The 27,331-nt window shown below is 47.0% G+C and overlaps 1 long non-coding RNA gene across 3 annotated transcripts in view; it reads left to right on the top strand.

Annotated features, from left to right (window-relative positions):
- The first annotated feature begins 392 nt into the window (after positions 1-392).
- Positions 393-27,331, top strand: part of LOC137571507 (uncharacterized) — a 75,158-nt gene continuing 48,219 nt past the window's right edge. For 2 of the 3 annotated variants that reach the window (XR_011031362.1, XR_011031361.1), the window contains exons 1-2: positions 20,589-20,733; positions 25,336-25,428. This is a non-coding gene — a long non-coding RNA (uncharacterized lncRNA). Of the gene's footprint in view, positions 442-20,588; positions 20,734-25,335; positions 25,429-27,331 lie in introns of those variants that run through there. The other variant, XR_011031363.1, reaches the window with a different exon arrangement.

Here is a 27,331-nt window from a genome sequence, read left to right as displayed (position 1 = left end):
GCCTCTGTATGCAGATAATATTCTTCAAACCCACCTCGGGTTCTCTTCAAGGACATTACTCAAGATATGATTCTGCACTATGAGTCAGTTCAGTATTCAGGAGCTCATAATCAGCTACAGCTTTTTACATGAAAATAAATCTCCTGTTACCCCGATATTACAGAATATTAATAATAGAAGCATATTCTAATGTCCTAGAAGTGGGAATAATTTAATCCTGCTGCCTATGTGTGTCGTGCTCACTCAAACTGTCGGCTCTACAAGCAAAGTCGTGTCACCCACACACATTTTAATATTTTGTCACTTATCTTTCTCCTGCCAAGTTTCTGTTAACCGCTGCACTGTTTAACGAAAAGTACCAGAAAAAACTGTCATATTGGAGCCTCAGCCCTCCTGCTCTTCAGTTTCATGGGGGAGAGAAAATATTGCCAGGAAACATGGGTAACTCGTAATGGAGATTTCAGCAGGGCTAAGGAAGTGGCCGAGCCACAGGAAAACTAACAGCCAAACACAGCTGAAAATCCATACATGTCAAATATTTTTTTTTCGAAAAGATTTTTACTTCTGTCCAGCCACTTGTCCTTCAGAACGCTCTGGATTACAGAACCTGCAACCTGACCACACTGTACTCCATTACACTCCAAGCAAAACAGAGTAACCAAGCAGCTCAGGGTCCCAAACTACTAGGAATGTATAGGGGGATAAAAGGGACCAAAAAGCCCTAAAGCTTGGTGTATTTGCCTTTTTAAAACAGAAACAAATCTGCAATAATTCAGCTTTAAGTGAACATTTGTGGTTACCCACAATGCACTACTACTGAATATGCAAATTATCCCTTTTCGCCCTTGGTAAGCCAAGCAAGCATCCAGAACCACTGGTGTATAGCAAGCCTATAGCTTTAAATTTTACACAGCCATATCAAACCCACATGTAGACAGCCTGTTTCGGACTTTTGGTCCTCATCAGTACATGGCAAGGATTGATAAGGCTGTATGAGATAGGGCTTGGACCAGTACAACAGAGTAACCAAGCAGCTCAGGGTGACCCACTCCAAGCAAATACAGAGTAGCGAAAGGCACACAAAGTCTGCTGACTGAATTGTCAGGAGTGGCAGCACACTGCTGATGTCATCAGTTTAGCCTTCTCTAAGTGAGCTTACCATTTCAAGGATTACCAAGCTCAGATTTACACCACAGAAGGCTAAAGCCACAGATGTTCTGGTACTCTAGACTTTGCCTTCTACAAGCCAATAAAACCCCCGCTGAACACGCGGCAAGTGTGCTGGCTGGCTTAGCTGTCACCAGCTAAGCTCTCCCTTACTTCCCCTGCCCAGCACAGGTAACCACAGGTGCCACCATCCGTATTATCTAGCTAGAGGTGCACCCAAGTATTAGGTAGCTAGAGTTGCCTTCTGCTGAAGGGAGATCTCATAGTTAGAATATCAAGAGCCAGGTGAGTAACCTCTAATTTAACCACTTCAGCCTTCAGTCGTTTTTCACCTTATGCATCCAAGCAATTTTCACCTCCCATTCATTCGCCAATAACTTTATCACTACTTCTCACAATTAATTGATCTTGTTTGTATATCTTGTTTTTTTCTGCCACCAGTTAGGCTTTCTTTATGTGGTACATTTTGGTAAGAATAATTTTTTTCGAAATGCATTTTAACCTCCTGAGAGTTACGCTGCTCAGGAGGTTTTGCAGCTTAGAGTCCCCAGGAAGAATATAATAGATTTAATGCCCCCACAAGGTTTAGCTAGCACTAGGCTAGCTAGTATAGTTAGCCGGCACCCTCCGACCTTTTCTTCAGATCCCCCCGATAATACTTTACCCAGCCTCTATCCAGCGATCGGTGCAGCCTCCCCGCACAGCTCCAGTCTTCTCTATGGGGAGGATCATGCATGACGTCATAATGTCACCGACGTCATGCACAGATCCGATCCTCCCCTAAGACCGGATCTGTGCGGGTAAACTGCATCGAAGGCTGGAGCGAGGCTGGGTGTCGGCTACTTATACTAGCTAGCTTAGTGCTAGCTAAACCTTGTGGGGGCATTACATCTATTAGAATCTTTTTGGGGGACTCGTAATTCTAGCAAGAGGTATGCCCGACACAGTGTCAGGCATACCGCTCAGGAGGTTAACAGGAATATTGAGAAAAAAAATGTAAAAAATGCATTATTTTTCGGTTTTCGGCCATTATAGCTTTAAAACAATACATGCTACCATAATTAAAACCAACATGTTTTATTTGCCCATTTGTCCCGGTTATTGCATTATTTAAATTATGTCCCTATCACAATGTATGGTGCAAATATTTTATTTGGAAATAAAGGTGCATGTTTTGTTTTTTACCGTAAATTGTAATTTTGTGTATTTTTTTTTTGTTAAAAAATTAATTTCGGTATTTTTTGTGGGTGGGAGGTAAAAAGTTAATTTTAAATGCAGGGACGGCCTTTGACCTGAGCGACCGGAGTGATCGCTCAGGGCGCCGGCTTCCAGGGGGCGCTCCTGCCACCTGGCTGCATGTGGCTGCTGCGGGCCCCGACTGGGTCCGTCTCGCTCCGCCCCCTGGTGCCGCTGCTAGGGGGCAAACATGCGGCTGCCGTGATGGAGGGGGGAGTCGCAGCCGCGGGGAGGGCAGCCCGACCTCTCCCTCCCTTCCTCTCCGGGCCGCCCTCCGTGCTCCCCCCTCTGATGCAGACTCGGCAATGCAGAGAGAACAACTCACCTCCCTGGTTCCGATCGCCGGCGCCTCTCACTTCCCGCTGTTCGCCTCTTCTACATTAGTTACTGATACACACTAAACTTCCTGTTAGGCGAACAGCGGGAAGTGAGAGGCGCTGGCGATCGGAACCAGGGAGGTGAGTTGTTCTCTCTGCATTGCCGAGTCTGCATCGGAGGGGGGAGCACGGAGGGTGGCCCGGAGAGGAAGGGAGGGAGAGGTCGGGCTGCCCTCCCCGCGGCTGCGACTCCCCCCTCCACTATGAGGGGAGGTACCTACCTACCTATCTAATCTATACTGGGGGCAGCTAACTATCTAGCCAATACTGGGGGCACCTACCTAATCTAACCTATACTGGGGTGCAGCTACCTATCTAATCTATACTGGGGGGTGGGGGGGGCAGCTACCTATCTAATCTATACTGGGGGGGGGGGGGCAGCTACCTATCTAACCTATACTGGGGGGCAGCTACCTATCTAACCTATACTGGGGGGCAGCTACCTATCTAATCTATACTGGGGGCAGCTACCTATCTAATCTATACTGGGGGCAGCTACCTATCTAATCTATACTGGGGGCAGCTACCTATCTAACCTATACTGGGGGCAGCTACCTATCTAATCTATACTGGGGGGCAGCTACCTATCTAATCTATACTGGAGGCAGCTACCTATCTACCCTATACTGGGGTGCAGCTACCTATCTAACCTATACTGGTGGGCAGCTACCTATCTAACCAATACTGGGGGCACCTACCTATCTAATCTATACTGGGGGCAGCTATCTATCTAACCTATACTGGGGGCAGCTACCTATCTAACCTATATTGCGGGTACCTACCTATCTAACATATACTGGGGCAGTTACCTATCTAACCTATATTGCAGGTACCTACCTATCTAACCTATACTGGGGGCAGCTACCTATCTAATCTATACTGGGGCAGCTACCTATCTAGCCAATACTGGGGGCACCTACCTATCTAATCTATACTGGGGCAGCTACCTATCTAATCTATACTGGGGGCAGCTACCTATCTAACCTATATTGCGGGTACCTACCTATCTAACCTATACTGGGGCAGTTACCTATCTAACCTATATTGCAGGTACCTACCTATCTAACCTATACACTGGAGGCACCTACCTATCTAACCTGTACTGGGGGCACCTACCTATCTAACCTATAGCTGGGACAAATGCCTATCTAACCTATACTGGGGCAAGTATACTGGCTACCTATACTGTGGGCACCTACCTGGCTAACCTATCCTGGGGGGGATCTATAGCTGGCTACCTTTACTGGGTCACCTATGCCTGGCTACCTATACTGGGGGGACTTATAGCTATATGTCAGGATGGATGGAGGCGCGCTGAGCCTCAGGCTGCTGCAGAGAAGCTTGCTGCAGAGAAGCGTGCAGCATGTCCTGAGTGACGAGTCCTTCTCTCCTGCTCCCAGAATCCTGGCACCTACACTGGCACTAAGTCTGTAGACTGCTCTGCAGACAGTAAGAAGAGAAGACTGACCAGCAAGAAGTAAAGCTCCCCAACCTCCCTACGCTAAAAGGGGAATATGCTTATGCTGCCGGGGGGGGGGGGGGGGGGGATCTGCTGCCTAAATACACTAAAAGGGGATCTGCGACTGCAAGACTAGTAGCCTAAGCCTATATACACTAAAGGGGGGATCTGCCCCCCGTGTGTGTGTGTGTGTGTGTGTGTGTGTGTGTGTGTGTGTGTGTGTGTGCTCACACGCGAAGAGGATAAATGGGGGGGGCACCAAAATCTGGTTACGCTCAGGGCGCGGTGAAACCTAAGGCCGGCCCTGTTTAAATGTAATTTGTGTTATGTGTGAAAAAAAAATGTATGTGCATGTAGTTTTACTATTTGGCCACAGTGATTTTGAGTGCTCACTTACAGGAAGCACAAGGAGGATGTGATTTTTTTTTTTTTTTGGTCAGAAAGACCACGGCCTCTGAAAAGAAGCCGTCAGCTTTTCTACCGTGGACTTAGATCAATGAATGGGAACAATGTTCCCATTTATTGATCTCTGGGCTACCGCAGACGCGCACAGAGGTCCAGCAGGAGCCTTTTGGACGTGAAAGTCACGTCCAAAAGGCAAAAATGGTTAAGCTCTGCTCGGGACTCTGCATAGGGAGAGAACGTTGCAGGCACTTGGGGAGGGGTGTGAGCCACCTCTCCATCATCAGGCGCCTGTAGGCACGAGCCTACAGTGCCTTATGGAAAATCCGGCCCTGAAGTTTATTACAGATTTGGTAAATTACAGGTAGGATTTGGCAATAGGGGTTGCAGAGGTTGCAGCTGTACTAAGGGCGCGAGACCTGAGGGGCCCACATGGGACCCTCCACCAGTTTCTGCATTACCACTTTATAGAAGTGACAGTAATGATCATTTTATACTTATTTTGAATAGTTTAAAAAACATTTAAATTGTCCCCCTGCTTACACTCTCCAACCTATAAGCCGATCCTGTAACCAATGAACTGATCCTGCTGTCAAGAGAACATTTCAATCGTGCTGGTCAGGGCAGACTATCAATATACATTTGATCTCCATTACCACCAGATAAATATACTCAGTGTTTGTGGATTGGGCAATAACACTTACAACATTTTCTTTTGTAAATTCTGCTTCTCCAGCACTTTCACAAGACAAAATAAGGGCATGGTAACCATAGCTACAGACACTCAGCAGAAACACCAGTAAACTCACGTAGGTGTAAAATATACATGTTTGACTAGAGTGTATCTTGAAGTGTGAGCCAGTAACCCAACACCCTGTCCACTAGTTTGAAGTGAGAATGTTGTCAGCCTACAGGGTCAGCACACTCTTCCTAAAGTCATCCCTTCTCCTCACTCTGTCTCGCCAGGACTATTTTGAACGGAGATTGGTTTTCTCTTCACTTGTTTGGGTGTCCTCGAGGTCAAAGGTGCAACTGCTGAGGGGCAGACCCTGTCTGCAGGCAGCCACAGGAACATCTGAAGTCTGACCCAACTTCTTACTCTGTCTCCCTTCTATACAAGTAGTTCCTCTGTAGCCTCCGACTGGCAGAAAAAGTAGCACAAGAAGAATGTGGTGTTCTAGCCACCACCTGGTGCATGCTGCAATCCCTCTTTTCCTGCCTCGGCAGCAGGTTGAGACCAGTGTCAGATCGGAAGCCCATAGCACTGCACTGTATCGAACAGTGCAAAGTTGTGGTTTATATATGTGGTTTTTATATGCTGGCTGCAGTTTTGCACTGTCCAGGAGCACTGTGTGTGTCTGCACAGTTACAGTCTTAGTGAACTGTGCATGCGCAGAGCGCTCCCACATACAGGAGCGCAATGAGGGGGGTGCATGCGGCCTGGGCCGTGCATTCCCAGGAAAGCATGACTGAGGGTGACTGAAGGATTTACTGGAGCTGACTGCGGGACAACGTGGTGGCCCGGAAAGATGGCGAGGGAACCCTCAGCCTACAGGGGACTGGAGGAAGCCCCAAGTATAAATGCTTCTCTTTATTTGATCCCAAGTACACTTTAAAGTAAACCTGTAATGGATATTGTGTGGCAGTAATAGATCGAATCAGGTAAAAAAGGGCACAGGAGCCCTTATGGAAAAAAGGCGCCGCCATAAGCGCCTATGATAAAAGCCGCAATTAGAAAACTGAAATTTGCGCACACGGCGGAACCAGCGGGCACCGAAATTTACCGTCTTTGTCACAAATTGCGGCTTTTACACTGCGGCTAAGATGTGAGCAGAACGTTCTCTATGCAATACCACAATTTGCGTTTCTTCAAAACACCCGGCTTGCGGATATTTGCAGTGTTTGCTGTTAATTGGGTGCTTCCTGGTGCCCAAACTTCACATCTTAGCCGCATATGTGGCTTTGTGTTAGAAAGGGGGGTTAAGGTTTAGGAGGGTGGGTTAAGGTTAGGTAAAACTGAGGGGAGGGGGAGGTACCACATGGGGCGGGTCTTTGGGTTAGGCACCACCAGGGGGGTCTTTGGGTTAGGCACCACCAGGGGGGTCTTTGGGTTAGGCACCACCAGGGGGGTCTTTGGGTTAGGCACCACCAGGGGGGGTATTAGGGTTAGGCACCACCAGGTGGAGTCTTAGGGTTAGGCACCACCTAGGGGGGGGGGGGGGCTTAGTGTTAGGCACCACCAGAGGAGAGTTCTGTGTGAGAGTAGGGTTAGGTTTAGCTATATTAAAATATTGGTAAACATTACCAATGTTTTACTATGGATTCCAGGAGTAGAATAACGCTAATTGTAGCAATATTCTACTAGCGGCAATCCCCCTTTTTTCCAGGTGCCTTTAATTCATGTATGTGTAATAGATCCCTCTCAGATTGAATCCGGTGGCTATCTGTAAGGGAATGGCCACCTTTATCCTGGCAACAAATAACTTGTATTCTATATGGTTTCTCTCCTCACATGAAGTGTAACTCCCTGGTGAAAAGCTGTGGGAGGCACAGGATGGAGTCATAGAGTGACTGGGTGTCACCACTGGTGGCTGTTTGGCATACACCCATGTTGGATCTACAGCTGTCATGTACAGTAATTAGATGTCACTCTACATCGGTGGGATTTACACATAGACAGCAGTAGTTAGGAGAGTGGGAGTTAGGCTATGTCATGTTTATGACTTCTGTATATCCCTGTCTGCCCTGTGTGAGGTAACCTAGGAAATACACCCAGTCCCTGCAGCTGTTACAGGCTCTAATACAGGAGCCACCAGCCTGCGGAATGGGGCAGCATATCCAATTACTTATCTAAAACTAGTGCAGTAATGAACAGCAGAACCATTTCCTAGGCTGGCCAAAAATAACCATATGTGGCAATGAAGAAAAAAACAAAAAAGACCCTCTAACTATGCCCAGTGGGTTCACTATGTGGGCCAATGCTGTAAACATGCTTACAGCATTGATCCATCATCCACATAGTGTACCCACTGAGCATAGAGGATATTTTTAATGTGTGTGTGTGTGTGTGTGTGTGTGTGTGTGTGTGTGTGTGTGTGTGTGTGTGTGTGTGTGTCCGGCCTGTATTTACCATAAGGCTCTGTAGGCACGTGCCTACAGGCGCCTGATGATGGGGGGGCGGCTCACTCTGCTTCACTAGCGCCTCCCTCCTTCCCAATGCAGAGTCCTGAGCAGAGTGTAAATGAGAGTTTAGTCTCCTAACTCTCGGCATTCCACTGACAAGATCTCCCTTCAGTCGGGGCAACTCTAGCTGGCTACCTAATGCTTAGGGACACATGACTATTAAGGGAGAAGTCACAGCTGGGTCAGCCAGCACACTTGCGGTGCAGTTTGGTGGGGGTGTCTGGAGGGCGAAGTTTAGGGTGCCAGAACGTGTGTGTGTGTGTGTGTGTGTGTGTGTGTGTGTGTGTGCGTGCGTGTGTGTGTCATAACTACAATTCATGGGACCCGCCTGTGAAACTGTAGTGTGGATTTAAAAGCCCAACTGGTTGCCTCCCCCCCATATACAGTAGTGTGGATTTATGAGGCCAACTCCAGACATAGTTCATAACATACCAATGTACCAAGCTGCAAGCTTGCAGCCTCAACCTTCCTGGCACATACCAAGCATTGGCCACCTGCATTGCCTGCAGCATTAACGCAACGCCAATTTTAGCACTATCATGTAGTATAGGTTTTGAATACTATGAACAGATTATGTAGGTAAGATCTCATCATACTACATGAAGAGATGGGCTTCACACTTGTGACCAAAAAGCAGAGTTGGGGAATAGCAATAGGGGTTGCAAAGGTTGCGACCGCATCGGAGCCCTTTGGCCAGAGGGGCCCCCCGAAGGGCCCTCCCTCAACTACAGTATTAGCTCTCTATTGGTCCTGTGCTCATAATAGTCACTTCTATAGATACTTTGAATAGTGGTTATCATTAGCGATCTGTTCCCCATCCCCTTCTTGCACCTCTGACACTGTAGTTGCCATTGGCAGGTTTTGGTGCGCCGAATCAATTGTTATGTATAGAGTGCGTGGGGGCCCCATTGTAAAACTTGCATCGGGGCCCACAGCTACTTAGCTATGCCACTGGGGAATATTACATAAGAATAACATCGGTGGTGACCAAAAGTTACAGAAAGGTGAAAAGTAAAACTGCAACAAAGTAACACAGTTAATGACACAGTCCTGGCTGCTCGGTGTTCTTTAATGTTGATGCTGTATCGATGTGTATAGCAGCAGTAAATCCTGAAGTTTATTATGTGTGAAGGTCACATGACTACTTGTCTGAGAATAAATCCTTGAGGGAATCATACCAAACCACTTCTTGGATAAACACATTTTTGACAGTATAAAGGGCTTAGCTTTCACTAGGTCATGAAAACTGCGTGGGTGTAGAGCTGTGGTTATCATCTGTTACATGGGTGTTTGCAGGATTCACTGAGCATCAACTGTATTCTTTTCATTAATACAAGCGGAACCCGCTTTATAACATTATAGAATTAGTTGTTGTTCATTTGGCTGGGCTTAAAGAGTACCTGTACTGTATTAAAAGTCCAAAGTAACATGCCCATATGAGCTGCTCGGCCTTTAGGTGGTCCTACAGTTTTAAAATTTCTTTTCAATTTGAAAAATCTGTCCAATGTACCATACATGTGTTACATTTCCCCCCCAATTATGAAGCGAATATGCAAAACTCAAAAAAAATTGCTTGGGTCTATACAGTAAAGGGACTCGGAGCACCTCTCATGGGCATGCCTTTAAGCCAGACGACTTCCAACAAAGTTGTGCTATGACCCCTCCGGAGGAGCCTCTTGCAATCATTAGTGGTAATCATTAGTGATCTGTTAGTGTTAGTTAGTGTGTCACTTCCTCTTCCTGCTTCATTCAGTGATGCACTTCTCTAACACAGAAGACAGGGGTGACCCAGAAGTTATAAGATAGCCAAGATGGCAGCCGCGATTTTTAAATTGAAATTGAACGAAAACTATTTGGTGTAGAATGGGCAGCACCTTGGCATAGTGGTTAGCACTCTCTCCTTGCATCGCTGGGTCCCTGGTGTGAATCCCAGCCAGGTCAACATCTGCAAGGAGTTTGTATGTTCTCCCCGTGTCTCTGTGGGTTTCCTCCGGGTCTCCAGTTTCCTCCCACACCCCCAAAAAACATACAGATAAGTTAATTGGCTTCCTCCTAAATTGGCCCTAGACTAAAATATACATGCACTACACAATACATTGTGAAGTTTAGAGGGGGTCGCAGCCAGCACGCAGTACACAGATGTATAAAACAAAGTCCGTTTATTGAGCAGTAGAAATAAACAGCTTCAGTTCAGCAGTAATAAGTGGAAAAATAACAGTTCAGCTTACTTCAGCTTGGTAAGATAAAGTCCAGCAGGTTCAAACAAAGTTCATTTTCATCAGGCCAACACCATACAAACAATAGAGCAGGGTATGGTTTGGCTTCCATCAAATACTCCAATATTCCTTGTCAGGAGATTGTCATAGCATACATGCTACTCCTTCAACACCTCCCCACACACTGCTTGTGAGGCTGCTTCTTAAGCATAAATTTGCATCTCATCAATACCATAATGAGTGAGACTCAGCCCCACTGACAACCAGGTGTGTACCTAGGTGGGATGGGAAGGCCCGCCCTTCCTTCCCTCCCATCCCAGGAGTCCGGCCCTGAAAAGAAAAAACCAAGCAGCAACTGCTTGCTGCTAAAATCCGGACTCCCTTCCTAGGACCACACAGGGTTTTAAAGTGACCACAGTCCAAATACCGGGGAAATATACCTCCCATCTATTACCCAGCCCCGATGGCCCCTACATATCCCCCCCCCCTCTGCCTCAACCCCGAGGCGGTGGAGGCACATAGACCCACTAAACAGTGGACTCGGGAAAGGGCATCAGCGTTCTGGTGCACTTTACCCGGCCTATGTTCCACCACATAGTTGAATTCCTGGAGAGAGAGAGAAACCACCGGGACACTCTTGCATTCGTTCCTTTGTTTCTTTTCATCCACGCTAGCGGGGCATGGTCAGAGATCAACCTAAACTTCCTACCCAATAAATAATAGCGCAGGGAGTCTAGGGCCCATTTTATGGCCAAGCATTCCCTCTCCACTACCGCATAGTTTCTCTCAGCGGCCGTCAGTTTCCGACTGAGAAAAACTATGGGATGTTCTTCTCCATCAATTACCTGTGACAGAACCGCCCCCAACCCAACATCTGAGGCATCTGTCTGCACTACGAATTCTCGAGTAAAATCGGGGGCTACCAGTACAGGGTGACTACATAATGCCGATTTCAGCTCCAAAAACGCTTTTTCTGTCTCTGCGGTCCACTGTATCATCACTGACTTCCGGCCCTTGGTCAAGTCAGTTAGGGGAGCTGCGAGGGTAGAAAAATTGGGAATGAACCGTCTGTAGTAGCCCACTATCCCCAAGAAAGCTCGAACCTGTTTCTTACTGATGGGGCGGGGCCAGTCCTGGATTGCCTCAATTTTGTTAATTTGGGGTTTTACCAACCCCCTTCCGACAATGTACCACAAGTACTTTGCTTCCTCCATACCTAGGGCACATTTCTCGGGGTTCACTGTAAAACCCCCCTTCCTTAACGCATCCAGGACTGCTTGAACCTTGGGAAGGTGAGACTCCCAGTCTGAACTGAAAATTACGATGTCGTCTAAGTAGACTGACGCGTATCTTTGGTGTGGACGCAACATTCTGTCCATGACTCTCTGAAATGTGGCCGGGGCGGTCTGTAACCCAAACGGCATTCTTTTATACTGAAAATGGCCCTCAGGTGTGGAAAATGCAGTTTTCTCTCTGGCTTCTTTGGCCAAGGGTATTTGCCAATACCCTTTGGTCAGGTCTAATGTGGTTATGTAGCGGGCTGGTCCTAACCTTTCTATCAATTCATCCACACGGGGCATGGGATAACCATCAAATTTGGAAATTTAATTTAATTTCCGGAAATAGTTACAGAATCGCAGAGTTCCGTTTGGCTTGGGTACCAACACGATCGGGCTTGACCATTCACTCTGCGATTCTTCAATGACGTCTAATTCTAACATGCGCTTCACTTCCTCTGACACCGCCTTTCTGCGGGCCTCCGGGATTCGATAGGGCCTGACAAACACTTTAGCCCTGGGCTCAGTAACAATGTTGTGTTCCACCATACCCGTGAGTCCAGGCAAATCCGAAAATATCCCCTTGTTTCTCTGAAGAAACTCTTTTACTTGTTGCACCTGGGATTTGGACAGAGTGGGGGCTATTTTCACATCCTCAATGCTTATTTGGGGTACAACACTCACACCCACCCTAACCGGAGCGCTCTCTCTCTCTTTCCAGGGTTTTAACAGATTGACGTGATACAGTTGATAGGGTTTCCGTCTCCCTGGCTGATGTACCTTATAATTCACTTCCCCCACTTTTTCAACGATCTCGAAGGGACCGTGCCACCTGGCCAAGAATTTACTCTCCACGGTTGGGATCAATACTGCCACTCTATCCCCCACCTGGAACTGCCTGATTTTCGCGGAGCGGTTGTATACCCGACTCTGCGCTTCTTGGGCTGCCAGTAAGTGTTCCTTGACAAGAGGCATCACCTTGGCAATGCGTTCTTGCAGCTGGGAAACGTGTTCCACCACACTCTTGTGAGGACTGGACTCACTTTCCCAGGTTTCTTTGACCACGTCAAGCAACCCTCGAGGTCTGCGCCCATATACCAGTTCAAATGGTGAAAAACCTGTGGAGGCTTGAGGTACCTCCCGAACAGCAAACATCACTGCCGGCAATAAACAGTCCCAATCTTTTCCGTCCCTTTGAACCACTCTTTTTAACATCATTTTTAAAGTCTTATTAAACCGTTCAACCAGGCCATCGGTCTGAGGCCTCTTGCACACTGCACGCTATTCCGATTCAGATTCCGCTTTTTAATCAGTTTTTACATCCGATTCAGATTCTGATTTGCAGTTTGCTCCCTGCACACTGCAAATCGGAATCTGAATCGGATGTAAAAACTGATTAAAAAGCGGAATCTGAATCGGAATAGCGTGCAGTGTGCAAGAGGCCTGAGGGTGATAAACCGAGGTTCTCATCTGTTTAATCTGGAACAGTTTACATACATCAGCCATCACTTTAGACATAAACGGGGTTCCTTGATCCGTAAGGATTTCCCTAGGAAAACCCGTCCGAGTGAACATATTAAACAATTCTCGGGCGATAGCTTTGGACGTGGGTTTTCTTAACGGAAAGGCTTCCGGGTAGCGAGTGGCATAGTCGAGGATGACAATGATATATTGGTGCCCCCTGGCAGACTTTACCAGTGGCCCCACTATATCCATGGCAATGCGCTCGAATGGCACCTAGATTATTGGCAAGGGCACCAAAGGGCTTCGAAAATGGGATACTGGCGCGGTTAACTGACAGGTGGGGCAAGAAGCGCAGTAATTCTTTACTTCGGCCTTTAACCCAGGTCAGTAAAACCTGTCAGTTATCCGTGCCTCCGTTTTCTCGGCACCCAGGTGACCTCCCAATACTTCATTGTGAGCCAAGACTAGTACCATCCTCCGAAACTCCTGAGGCACTAGCAGCTGCTCAACAACCTCTCTGACCTTTGCACCCCGATATAACACATCCCCATGAACTGAAAAATGAGGGAATCTCTCTTCTGCCCCAGGTTCCTGGGAAACTCCATTTATAACAGATACCTGTTGTCTCGCATGGGATAACGTTGGATCCCGCATCTGCGCAGTGATAAACAACCCTTTTGACACATCCAGGTCAGGGAGCATAGATGGGGGGAAAGATTCCTCATCATCCTCGCCCAACATAACTTGTAATGTGGAATCATCCCCCCCCCCCTCAGTAACCTGCTCAGGGTCCCGACAAGGATGGTCAATTCCAATTTCATCAATTTGCAACATTACATCATCATTTTGTAATAATACAGGATCATTTTGCAATACATTTTCTGCAACATTTGTATCCCGACTCGGTGCATCAAGTTCTTTGGTAGGGGGAGGAGGGGCTAAGTTATTATCAGAGACTTTAAATAACTTCCCTTTTACACTCTCCCACAGTACCCAAAACAGTGGAAAGTCTCGACCCAATATCACTCGACACATTAGGTTTCTTACCACTCCGACGTCGTGAGTAATTGTCCCACATTCCGTTGAAATCGACACTGGCACCACAGGATAAGTCTTTGTGTCTCCATGGATACACACTACCTTAAGCGGCTTTAGCACAGTGTCAATTGTTCCAATCAGATCAGCGTGCACCATGGTTACCATACTGCCTGAGTCCAGCAAGGCTTTGGCAGGTACCTGGTTCACACTGACGGGACACACAAAACTCTCCTGGCACTCTGCCAGGCATACCTCCTGGGCAAAAAAGGACACTCTCCGTAGTACGTCACACTGCATGGGTTCCTCCTGCAGTGGACACTGGGCTCTGGTATGGCCCCAGGCAGAACATCTCCAACACTGGATCGCCCCTCCCTTCCGAGGTGTAGCCATGGCAAGTGGCAACCCCTGAGCGGCTTTTGGGAATACTTCCCTATTTCTGGGGATGCTGGTTGCGGAGTTCCATGAAGCACCCTTTCCGGAGTCCGGGAACCTTGCAACACGGGGTAAGTTGGGGCCCGCCTGGCCCTTTGGAGAGAGTAGATTTTCCACTACGTTATATCTCTCCACCAACTCCACCAGCTGCTCCGCTTTTTTGGGGTCTGCATGACTGACCCAGCGCTGTAGACCCACTGGCAAGGCACGCAGAAAACAATCCAGCACGAATCGCTCCACCATCTCAGGCCCGGTAAGTACCTCTGGTTGCAGCCACTTTGTCGCCAGTTGGATGAGGTCATACATCTGTGATCTGGCTGGATGATCCATCCGGTATTGCCAGCTGTACACCCTCTGTGCCCGGACCGCTGTTGTTACACCTAGTCAGGCCAGGATCTCTGCCTGTAGTCGATCATAGTCGAGGGCGTCTGCAGCGTTGAGATCGTAGTAGGCCTTCTGGGGTTCTCCCGTCAGGAACGGTGCAAGGATACCAGCCCATTTGTCTTTCGGCCATCCTTCCCGCTCTGCTGTCCTTTCGAACGTTTTCAGAAAGGCTTCCACATCATCTGTGGGGGTTAGTTTCTGCAGAAAGTGACTGGCTCTCACCATCGCCTGGTTGCTAGGGGCAGCTCCTGCTGTCTCTCTCCCCTGGGCCAGCTTCTGCACCGCCTCAAGCAGGATTTTGGCTTGCGCTTCTGAGGCCTCTCGCAGGGCTTCCGTGGCTTGTTGTTGAGTCACCATACTCGCCTGCTGAGACACCATACTCTGCTGTAGCTGCACAGTGGCTAAGGCCATTTCTTTCAGCACTTCCTCCATCATGCATACAAGAAGACTGGCCCTTCAAATGTCACTTTTTAAACGGAACTTTTTCTTTTCCTGCAGTGCTGCGCTGCCCGCATCCGAGCACCAGTTGTGAAGTTTAGAGGGGGTCGCAGCCAGCACGCAGTACACAGATGTATAAAACAAAGTCCGTTTATTGTGCAGTAGAAATAAACAGCTTCAGTTCAGCAGTAATAAGTGGAAAAATAACAGTTCAGCTTACTTCAGCTTGGTAAGATAAAGTCCAGCAGGTTCAAACAAAGTTCATTTTCATCAGGCCAACACCATACAAACAACAGAGCAGGGTATGGTTTGGCTTCCATCAAATACTCCAACATTCCTTGTCAGGAGATTTCCATAGCATACATGCTACTCCTTCAACACCTCCCCACACACTGCTTGTGAGGCTGCTACTTAACCACTTCCCGACCGCCGTATGTACAATTGGCGGCCGGGAAGTACACCCCGCAAGGACCGCCGTATTGACAATTGGCGGCGGTCCTTGTAGGGGCATGGGCGGAGCGATCGCGTCATCAGTGACGCGATCCTCCGCCTGGCGCCGCTCACCCGCCGCAACATCCCGCCGGCTATACGGAAGCGCCGGCGGGATGTTAACCCCGCGATCGCCGCATACAAAGTGTATAATACACTTTGTAATGTTTACAAAGTGTATTATACAGGCTGCCTCCTGCCCTGGTGGTCCCAGTGTCCGAGGGACCACCAGGGCAGGCTGCAGCCACCCTAGTCTGCACCAAGCACACTGATTTCCCCCCCCCCCTCCCCAGATCGCCCACAGCACCCATCAGACCCCCCCCTGCCCACCCCCCAGACCCCTGTTTGCACCCAATCACCCCCCTAATCACCCATCAATCACTCCCTGTCACTATCTGTCAACGCTTTTTTTTTTTTTATCCCCCACCCTGCTCCCTGCCCCCTCCTGATCGCCCCCCACCCCTCAGATTCTCCCCAGACCCCCCCCCCCCCTGTTTACTGTATGCATCTATCCCCCTGATCACCTGTCAATCACCTGTCAATCACCCATCAATCACCCGTCAATCACCCCCTGTCACTGCCACCCATCAGCCAGCCCCTAACCTGCCCCTTGCGGGCAATCTGATCACCCCCCCCACACCAATAGATCGCCCGCAGATCCGACATCAGATCACCTCCCAAATCCATTGTTTACATCTATTCTCTCCTCTAAACACCCACTAATTACCCATCAATCACCCATCAATCACCCCCTATCACCACCTGTCACTTTTACCTATCAGATCAGACCCTAATCTGCCCCTTGCGGGCACCCAATCACCCGCCCACACGCTCAGATTGCCCTCTGACCCCCCCTTATCAATTCACCAGTGCATTAATTACATCTGTTCTTCCCTGTAATAACCCACTGATCACCTGTCAATCACCTGCCAATCACCTATCACCCATCAATCACCCCCTGTCACCCCCTGTCACTGCCACCCATCAATCAGCCCCTAACCTGCCCCTTGCGGGCAATCTGATCACCCACTCACACCATTAGATCGCCCGCAAACCCGCTGTCAGATTACCTCCCAAATGTATTGTTTACATCTGTTATCTTCTCTAAACACCCACTAATTACCCATCAATCACCCCCTATCACCACCTGTCACTGTTTCCTATCAGATCAGACCCTAATCTGCCCCTTGCGGGCACCCAATCACCCGCCCACACGCTCAGATTGCCCTCAGACCCCCCCCCCCCCCCCTTATCAATTCGCCAGTGCATTAATTACATCTGTCCTTCCCTGTAATAACCCACTGATCACCTGTCAATCACCTGCCAATCACCTATCACCCATCAATCACCCCCTGTCACTGCCACCCAACTATCAGCCCCTAACCTGCCCCTTGCGGGCAATCTGATCACCCACCCACACCAATAGATCGCCCGCAGATCCGACATCAGATCACCACCCAAGCGCAGCGTTTACATCTATTCTCTCCTCTAAACACCCACTAATTACCCATCAATCACCCCCTATCACCACCTATCACCACCTGTCACTGTTACCCATCAGATCAGACCCTAATCTGCCCCTTGCGGGCACCCAATCGCCCGCCTACACGCTCAGATTGCCCTCAGACCCCCCCTTATCAATTCGCCAGTGCAATATTTACATCTGTTCTCCCCTGTAATAACCCACTGATTATCTGTCAATCACCTATCAATCACCCATCAATCACCCCCTGTCACTGCCACCCATCAATCACCCCCTGTCACTGCCACCCATCAATCACCCGCTGTCACTGCCACCCATCAATCAGCCCCTAACCTGCCCCATGCGGGCAAACTGATCACCCACCCACACCAATAGATCGCCCGCAGATCCGACATCAGATCACCACCCAAGCGCAGTGTTTCCATCTATTCTCTACCCTAAACACCCACTAATTACCCATCAATCACCCCCTGTCACTGCTACCTATCAGATTAGACCCCTATCTACCCCTAGGGCACTCAATCACCCGCCCACACCCTCAGAATGCCCTCAGACCCCAGCCCTGATCACCTCGCCAGTGCATTGCTTGCATCTATTCCCCCCTCTAATCACACCTTGAGACACCCATCAATCACCTCCTGTCACCCCCTAGCACACCTACCCATCAGATCAGGCCCCAATTTGCCCCGTGTGGGCTCCTGATCACTCGGCCAATCCCTCAGATCCCCCTCAGACCCCCTTCCGATCACCTCCCCAGTGCATTGATTGCATCTATTTTCCCCTCTAACCACCCCCTGAGACACCCATCAATCACCTCCTATCACCCCCCTAGCACTCCTATCCATCAGATCAGGCCCAATACAACCTGTCATCTAAAAGGCCACCCTGCTTATGACCGGTTCCACAAAATTCGCCCCCTCATAGACCACCTGTCATCAAAATTTGCAGATGCTTATACCCCTGAACAGTCATTTTGAGACATTTGGTTTCCAGACTACTCACGGTTTTGGGCCTGTAAAATGCCAGGGCGGTATAGGAACCCCACAAGTGACCCCATTTTAGAAAAAAAGACACCCCAAGGTATTCTGTTAGGTGTATGACGAGTTCATAGAAGATTTTATTTTTTGTCAAAAGTTAGCGGAAATTAATTTTTATTGTTTTTTTTTCACAAAGTGTCATTTTTCACTAACTTGTGACAAAAAATAAAATCTTCTATGAACTCGCCATACACCTAACGGAATACCTTGGGTTGTCTTCTTTCTAAAATGGGGTCACTTGTGGGGTTCCTATACTGCCCTGGCATTTTAGGGGCCCTAAACCGCGAGCAGGGGCGCCGCGAGGCATAAAGCGAACCAAGCGGTCGCTTGGGGCCTCACAATCTTAGGGGCCTCGGCGGCTCCGTGACGTCGGCGTGACGTCACTTTTTCCCCGCAGCCCCGCCGGGCTGGCAGAGCAGAGCAGGGCTACAGGAAGATGGCCGCCGCCGAAGCCCTGCTCTGGAGACTATGTCTCCAGTACAGGGCTTCGGGTGGCCATCTTCCCGACCCGTAGCCCTGCATGAATCAGCGCGGGAGATTGGAGGAGGAAGCCAGGAAGGGAGCTCCGTGGGAACTGCGCGCCTGAGAAGCCGGCCGGGAGAGGAGACCAGGGAGAGAAGACTTCTGCCAGTGCCAGCCTGCCAGGTGAGTAAATTCTTTTCTTTTTGCAGCCGCAGCCCTAATTGCGAATTTGCGATTGATTTCTGCTGAACTGTGCCCTAATTGCATTTGATATCTGCTGAAAATGTGGCCCTAATTGCGATTGATTTCTGCTGAACTGTGCCCTAATTGCGTTTGATATCTGCTGAAAATGTGGCCCTAATTGCGATTGATTTCTGCTGAACTGTGCCCTAATTGCGTTTGATATCTGCTGAAAATGTGGCCCTAATTGCGATTGATTTCTGCTGAACTGTGCCCTAAATGCGTTTGATATCTGCTGAAAATGTGGCCCTAATTGCGATTGATTTCTGCTGAACTGTGCCCTAAATGCGTTTGATATCTGCTGAAAATGTGGCCCTAATTGCGATTGATTTCTGCTGAACTGTGCCCTAAATGCGTTTGATATCTGCTGAAAATGTGGCCCTAATTGCGATTGATTTCTGCTGAACTGTGCCCTAAATGCGTTTGATATCTGCTGAAAATGTGGCCCTAATTGCGATTAATTTCTGCTGAACTGTGCCCTAAATGCGTTTGATATCTGCTGAAAATGTGGCCCTAATTGCGATTGATTTCTGCTGAACTGTGCCCTAAATGCGTTTGATATCTGCTGAAAATGTGGCCCTAATTGCGATTGATTTCTGCTGAACTGTGCCCTAAATGCGTTTGATATCTGCTGAAAATGTGGCCCTAATTGCGATTGATTTCTTCTGAACTGTGCCCTAAATGCGTTTGATATCTGCTGAAAATGTGGCCCTAATTGCGATTGATTTCTGCTGAACTGTGCCCTAATTGCGTTTGATATCTGCTGAAAATGTGGCCCTAATTGCGATTGATTTCTGCTGAACTGTGCCCTAAATGCGTTTGATATCTGCTGAAAATGTGGCCCTAATTGCGTTTGATTTCTGCTGAAAATGTGCCCTAATTGCGTTTGATTTCGGCTGAAAATGTGCCCTAATTGCGTTTGATTTCTGCTGAAAATGTGCCCTAATTGCGTTTGATTTCTGCTGAAATGTTCCCCAAATTGCGTTTTTATTTTCTGGTGTCTGGGGTAACTGTTGCTGCATTTATTATTTAATGGTCATAGTTGGCTATATTTGCTGTGCTACGGTTAAGCTTCGCCCATACAATGTCATGGCCGCGCCAATCTTTCGGCGCGCTACGCGCGCCTCAATCACCCCAACATCCATTTTTTCCCCGCAAACAGCCCCGCCCCAATCCGCCCTCCTGCTCCACCCACATGTCATGGCCACGCCCACTTATTCGGGATAGCCACACCCATTTTTCGCCAGGATAGGGCCTCTTGCTACAGTCCGCTTGGGGCCACAAAAACCTTAGCTGCACCCCTGACCGCGAGGAGTAGTCTAGAAAACAAATGCTTCAAAATGACCTGTGAATAGGACGTTGGGCCCCTTAGCGCACCTAGGCTGCAAAAAATTGTCACACATGTGGTACCGCCGTACTCAGGAAAAGTAGTATAATGTGTTTTGGGGTGTATTTTTACACATACCCATGCTGGATGGGAGAAATTTCTATGTAAATGGACAATTGTGTGTAAAAAAATCAAACAATTGTCATTTACAGAGATATTTCTCCCACTTCAGTGTTCTCCCCAGAGCCTATTACCCGGGCGGAGCGCCCGGCTGGTCTCAGCTTCCCGCCCGCCTGTGGTTACAGCGTGCATCAGATTTTCTTCCTCCACATTCAATGCAGTGAGCAGCGGCTGTGTTATTGGAGCCAGCCGCTGTCACTCACACTATCTCCGCCCTCCCCTCAGCTCCTGCATATCCGTGATGTAGAGGGGCGGGGAAAGCCTGGTGGTAACTGAAGTTACACAGGCACCGCGGGAACTTCAAAGGAGCTGGAGCTAGTGAATCCCATCCCGATCTGCCTGACTATTATGCAGAGGACGGGCTCTCTTCCTTCCTCCAGCAAGTCTTCACATCACAGCAAACTTCCCAGCATGTGCTCCAGCCTCACCTCCAACCTCGCAGGTCAGATGTCAGAGCACAGGGAAGAGTGTGGCGCATGGCTCGCTCATGCCGGGGAGACAGCATTGCAGGGCAGATGGTTATCTGTTAATCCCTGGTAAGGTGGTGACTGATAGCCATTAGCTGCCTCTGCTGCTGTGCCTGGTGTAGCGTCACCTCTATGGCATGCCCCCCTTTCAGATGCACTTTGCTGGGAGGAGAGGAGACAGACATTTTTACAGCTCCTATTGCTGTCCTTCCCCCAACTGCTCTGCTCGGAGATGTTACATTGATGTAAACCTGTCTGCAGACCTGCAGTGTGCTGTGCAAGTTACAGGATCTGTGAGAGTGCTGCATTCTTGTATTACATTCATATTTAGATGGTACTGCTTGCAATCCTCTCCTCTCTGACCCACACAGTGTTGTTGTTTTTATTGCCCCCCCCCCTCCTTCCTTTTCCACACTGATATACATATGTTTTCTTCTACCTTTAGTCTGTCTCTCCCTCTCACACATTTCCCTTTGTCTCTCACACATTCCTCCTTGTTTTTTCTTTCCCAGTCCTTTTTTTCCCCTCTGTAGTACACGCTGTTTAGCACATAGACAAGCAACAAGCATGTGTACATCATGCTTGTGTGCAGATCATCCAGTGTAACTCCTCATCAGTAGTTCCCAGTGTGTTTCCTCCTTACCCACTTCCTCATTCAAAAGCACCCAGCATGATCCACCTACACTCGTCCCTACCAAGTAGCACCCAACACGATCCACCCTGCCCCTCCCTACCTAGTAGTGGCACCCAGCATCACCCTCCAACTCCACCCAACGTGACCTTACTTCCCCACCCGGCTACTTTTTCATGCCACCCGGCTGGTTAGAAATTCTGGGGAGAACACTGCACTTAGCATGGGTATGTGGAAAAATACACCCCAAAACGCATTATACTACTTCTCCTGAGTACGGCGGTACCACATGTGTGGCACTTTTTTACACCCTAAGTAAGCTAAGGGGCCCAAAGTCCAATGAGTACCTTTAGGATTTCACAGGTCATTTTGCGACATTTGGTTTCAAGACTACTCCTCACGGTTTAGGGCCCCTAAAATGCCAGGGCAGTATAGGAACCCCACAAATGACCCCATTCTAGAAAGAAGACACCCAAAGGTATTCCGTACGGAGTATGGTGAGTTCATAGAAGATTTTATTTTTTGTCACAAGTTAGCGGAAAATGACACTTTGTGAAAAAACACAATTAAAATCAATTTCCGCTAACTTGTGACAAAAAAATAAAAACTTCTATGAACTCACCATACTCCTAACGGAATACCTTGGGGTGTCTTCTTTCTAAAATGGGGTAATTAGTGGGGTTCCTATACTGCCCTGGCATTTTAGGGGCCCTAAACCGTGAGGAGTAGTCTTGAAACAAAAATGACCTGTGAAATCCTAAAGGTACTCATTGGACTTTGGGCCCCTTAGTGCAGTTAGGGTGCAAAAAAGTGCCACACATGTGGTATCGCCGTACTCGGGAGAAGTAGTATAATGTGTTTTGGGGTGTATTTTTACACATACCCATGCTGGGTGGGAGAAATACCTCTGTAAATGACAATCTTTTGATTTTTTTACACACAATTGTCCATTTACAGAGGTATTTCTCCCACCCAGCATGGGTATGTGTAAAAATACACCCCAAAACACATTGTACTACTTCTCCTGAGTATGGCGATACCACATGTGTGGCACTTTTTTGCACCCTAACTGCGCTAAAGGGCCCAAAGTCCAATGAGTACCTTTAGAATTTCACAGGTCATTTTGAGAAATTTCGTTTCAAGACTACTCCTCACGGTTTAGGGCCCCTAAAATGCCAGGGCAGTATAGGAACCCCACAAATGACCCCATTTTAGAAAGAAGACACCCCAAGGTATTCCGTTAGGAGTATGGTGAGTTCATAGAAGATTTTATTTTTTGTCAAAAGTTAGCGGAAATTGATTTTAATTGTGTTTTTTCACAAAGTGTCATTTTCCGCTAACTTTTGACAAAAAATAAAATCTTCTATGAACTCACCATACTCCTAACGGAATACCTTGGGGTGTCTTCTTTCTAAAATGGGGTCATTTGTGGGGTTCCTATACTGCCCTGGCATTTTAGGGGCCCTAAACCGTGAGGAGTAGTCTTGAAACGAAATTTCTCAAAATGACCTGTGAAATTCTAAAGGTACTCATTGGACTTTGGGCCCTTTAGCGCAGTTAGGGTGCAAAAAAGTGCCACACATGTGGTATCGCCGTACTCAGGAGAAGTAGTATAATGTGTTTTGTGGTGTATTTTTACACATACCCATGCTGAGTGGGAGAAAGATCTCTGTAAATGGACAATTGTGTGTAAAAAAAATTAACAAATTGTCATTTACAGAGATATTTCTCCCACCCAGCATGGGTGTGTGTAAAAATACACCCCAAAACACATTATACTACTTCTCCTGAGTACGGCAATACCACATGTGTGGCACTTTTTTGCAGCCTAACTGCGCTAAGGGGTCCAAAGTCCAATGAGCACCTTTAGGCTTTACAGGGGTGCTTACAATTTAGCACCCCCCAAAATGTCAGGACAGTAAACACACCCCACAAATGACCCCATTTTGGAAAGTAGACCCTTCAAGGTATTCAGAGAGGGGCATGGTGAGTCCGTGGCAGATTTCATTTTTTTTTGTCGCAAGTTAGAAGAAATGGAAACTTTTTTTTTTTTTTCACAAAGTGTCATTTTCCGCTTACTTGTGACAAAAAATAATATCTTCTATGAACTCACTATGCCTCTCAGTGAATACTTTGGGATGTCTTCTTTCCAAAATGGGGTCATTTGGGGGGTATTTATACTATCCTGGAATTCTAGCCCCTCATGAAACATGACAGAGGGTCAGAAAAGTCAGAGATGCTTGAAAATGGGAAAATTCACTTTTTGCACCATAGTTTGTAAACGCTATAACTTTTACCCAAACCAATAAATATACACTGAATGGGTTTTTTTTTTTATCAAAAACATGTTTGTCCACATTTTTCGCGCTGCATGTATACAGAAATTTTACTTTATTTGAAAACTGTCAGCACAGAAAGTTAAAAAAATCATTTTTTTGCCAAAATTCATGTCTTTTTTGCTGAATATAATAAAAAGTAAAAATCGCAGGAGCAATCAAATAGCACCAAAAGAAAGCTTTATTAGTGACAAGAAAAGGAGCCAAAATTCATTTAGGTGGTAGGTTGTATGAGCGAGCAATAAACCGTGAAAGCTGCAGTGGTCTGAATGGAAAAAAAGTCGCCGGTCCTTAAGGGGTAGAAAGCCCTAGGTCCTCAAGTGGTTAAGCATAAATTTGCATCTCATCAATACCATAATGAGTGAGACTCAGCCCCACTGACAACCAGGTGTGTACCCATCCCAGGAGTCCGGCCCTGAAAAGAAAAAACCAAGCAGCAACTGCTTGATGCTAAAATCCGGACTCCCTTCCTAGGACCACACAGGGTTTTAAAGTGACCACAGTCCAAATACCGGGGAAATATACCTCCCATCTATTACCCAGCCCCGATGGCCCCTACAACATACATAGACATATGACTATGGTAGAGACTAGATTGTGAGCTCCTTTGAGGAACAGTTAGTGACAAGACTATATATACTCTGTACAGCGCTGCGGAAGATGTCAGCGCTATATAAATACTAAATAATAATAACTGCGATTCAGGTATCAAATGAAAGAGGAGAGCACAAGCTACAGAAAGGTATGCATCTATAAATACTTTGCAGTACTGGTTGGAGTCTCTTTAAAGGCATTGCCCATGAGAGGTGCTCGGCGTCCCTTTAAGAAATTGACAATGTACAGTACACCATTCACTCTTCATAAAAATTGCTCAGAAAAGTCCTCCATTCCCAATCAACTTAAACCGAAAAACCTAGAAATTCAAACAGATTTCTAGAACGCATAAAAAAATTGATTTTTCTGTACAACCGATTGTTTTTATCGAATTGCTGTAAAATTGGCTTATTTAATTATATGGTGTGTGGCTACCTTTAATTTATTGATATATATTTTTCTTTTCAATGTAAGAATTAATATAGGTACATTTTTCCTGATTGTAACTTTTGAAAAATCTGACGAGTGTACCACACACGTGTTCAATTTTCCCCTAATTATGAAAAAAAAATGATGAAAAACTCTAAAAAAAATTGCTTGGGTCTATGCATGAGGAAATTGACAATCTACCCTACACCATTCAATTTTCATAAAAATTGATCAGAAAAAAAGCAACACTCCCAACTTATATCAAATAAAATATTAAAACCGGAAATTCCATCAGATCTCTTGGACGCATGAAAAAAAAATCTTTCAATTTTTCTGTACAATTTTATTGAATAGCGGTAAACTTGGATCATTTTATTTTATTGTATCATATTCATTTTATTGTATCGCATGTGGCCACCTTTAGGGCTCATTGCCACTAGGGGCGATTCTGAACCTTTCCCAGCATGCAAATTCAGAAATCACAGTCTACTGAAATCAGTAGACTGCTTCCGAATTCACATGCGGGGGAAAAAATGGATAGTTGGCAGCATTTTTACTCATCACACATCTTTCGTCTTTCCATCAAGCTCTCCTTGGACTGGAGTCATTCTAGCCTGGATGGTCGGGCAGGAGCTGGACGTGTGTAAATGTAATATCTGCATTCTCAACAACCTTGAGAAGTAAGTTTCCCTTTTCCGTTCTGTGTGTGGCTTTCTCTCACAGCTTCGTTCCTCAAATACCTTCAACAGGTGGTTTAGAGGATTCCTCTCTATGGGAGTAATTACCAGCACTGTAATTAGTGACCCAGTCAAACAGGAGGAGAATCTTCTGCGTTTGATGAGGGTAATACTTAAAACATGAAATGTTAGTTGTACCGGAGAAATGCTGCTTCAGGGATTCCAGGTCGTTGTCTGCTGGGACTCTCGGCTGTCTGGGTCTACATTCTAAAATTAGAGGTTGCTATTTCTTCAGCTTTATGGAGTCGTTGTATGAGTACGCTACAATGGAGTTCACCAGCATATAGTATACAATGACTAATATTGTAAAACAGATACCAAGCTTACAGATGCTGATTCAATAATACTCAAAGCAGGAGCGTAGGAGCGTAACTATAAGTCATGCCCCCCCCCCCCCAGCAAATATGGGGCCCAAATGTTATTTTTTTATTTATATAGCGCTGACATATTCTGTGGCACTGTAGAAACTAAAAAAAAAAAAACAAGGGGTACATAATGATACAAACAATGATATGGGGCAGCACGGTGGCGTAGTGGTTAGCTCTCTCGCCTTGCAGCGCTGGGTCCCTGGTTCGAAACCCAGCCAGGGCACTATCTGCAAAGAGTTTGTATGTTCTCTCCGTGTCTGCGTGGGTTTTCTCCAGGCACTCCGGTTTCCTCCCACATTCCAAAAACATACGGATAAGTTTATTGGCTCCCCCTAAAAAAAAAAAAAAAAAAAAAAAAATTGGCCCTAGATTACAGTACTTACACTACATAATATAGATACAGTATATGGCAATGGTAGGGATTAGATTGTGAGCTCCTTTGAGAGACAGTTAGTGACAAGATATATATACATTGTACAGCGCTGCGTAATATGTCGGCGCTATATAAATACTAAAAATAATAATAAAAATAATAATAATAATAATAATAATATACATCAAATATGGACCCTGGTACAAAATACAGAACTGGTGGTTACAGTGACAGATGTAACATGATGAATAAAATGTATAACAGAGTGCAAGCTATGAAATAAATACAATTCCAAGACACAAAAGGGTGAGAGAGCCCTGCCCTTGCGAGCTTACAATCTAAAGATGTTCACACCCTTTTCCATGCCAACCCACTGTGACCCTCACAGTCTAAGGGCCAATCTTGCAAGAGTTATAAAACAAGCGTACACATCGTAATCTTCACACCTATAACACGTGTAGCCACAAAAGCCCCTGATTTGAAGCTTGGACCCCTTTATCAGAGGGAGTGACGTAGTAGTTGGGGCCCCCTTAAAGCCCTCGGCCCTGCTGCGGTCGCAGGGGCTGCTCTCCTTCAGTTACGCCCGTCTCAGAGAATGCTACCTAGTACATACAGGACAGTAAGCCGCTATATTCATTATGTCACCTGGACTGTGTACTGTATGCTTTTATGTTTAAAGTCAATGGGAATCGTAATAAAATAAAATAAGCCAGATACTTACCTAAGGAGAGGGAAGGCTCTGAGTCCTATAGACCCTTCCCTCTCCTCATCCAGTTCCCTCGGTGCGGGAGCAGGACGGTGCATGTGAGGTAGATGGCGTGTGTATGTAGGGCAGAATGGTGCATGCAATGTCCGGAGAGAGAGCTAGGGGTGCATGCTCCTCACGCAGTAACCTACTTCCTGCTGGACTGGTAGTACATCACTGGGATTCGTATTCCATCATTCCACTATAGTGCGCCGCAGCCAATCTTTTTAGAAGGTATACGTTGCTCATTGACGTATATTACTTTCGCCACCGTGGACGCCCGGTGGTAACATGCCCCTGAGCTGGCTTGTCTGCAGCGGGCCACATTAAGTGTGCAAGACACATGTCATTGCCTTTGTG

This window comes from Hyperolius riggenbachi, chromosome 4 (genome assembly GCF_040937935.1).
Source record: "Hyperolius riggenbachi isolate aHypRig1 chromosome 4, aHypRig1.pri, whole genome shotgun sequence".
NCBI lineage: Eukaryota > Metazoa > Chordata > Amphibia > Anura > Hyperoliidae > Hyperolius > Hyperolius riggenbachi.
This window is presented reverse-complemented; position numbering and strand designations above follow the sequence as displayed.